The following is a 413-nucleotide window of genomic DNA, read 5'->3' as shown; positions in this document are numbered from 1 at the left end:
GGGGTCTTATTCCGGGATAGTGTCCTATGTTAGAATGAAAGTCAGCCGATCTTTGATTTTGATTTCAATACTAATTACTTAAAAAGTTATCAAATACTTTTTACTAGTCATGGAGGATATTTTTCAAATGCAATTTTTTTATCAGATTAATTTCTGTTAACCCTTTCACCACTGTAGACCATAAAGGACTCATCTAGATCAATGCATGGTAGGGTCTACTAAAGTTACATAGGGGTGAAAGGGTTAAACAAGGCATGACTCCAAAAGCGTCGTGAAATAAGGCTTGTTTTCTGTCTATTATTGACAGGGTAATCGCTAAAAACTGGTCAACGGACAAGTGGATCGGATGTTAGTGTAGCTCTAAATACCCAATTTCCTTCTAACATAATTTAATCGTAAGATAGGTCCTTTCT

Source organism: Mizuhopecten yessoensis, unplaced genomic scaffold (genome assembly GCF_002113885.1).
Source record: "Mizuhopecten yessoensis strain PY_sf001 unplaced genomic scaffold, ASM211388v2 scaffold4121, whole genome shotgun sequence".
NCBI classification, from domain to species: Eukaryota; Metazoa; Mollusca; class Bivalvia; order Pectinida; family Pectinidae; genus Mizuhopecten; species Mizuhopecten yessoensis.
This window is presented reverse-complemented; position numbering follows the sequence as displayed.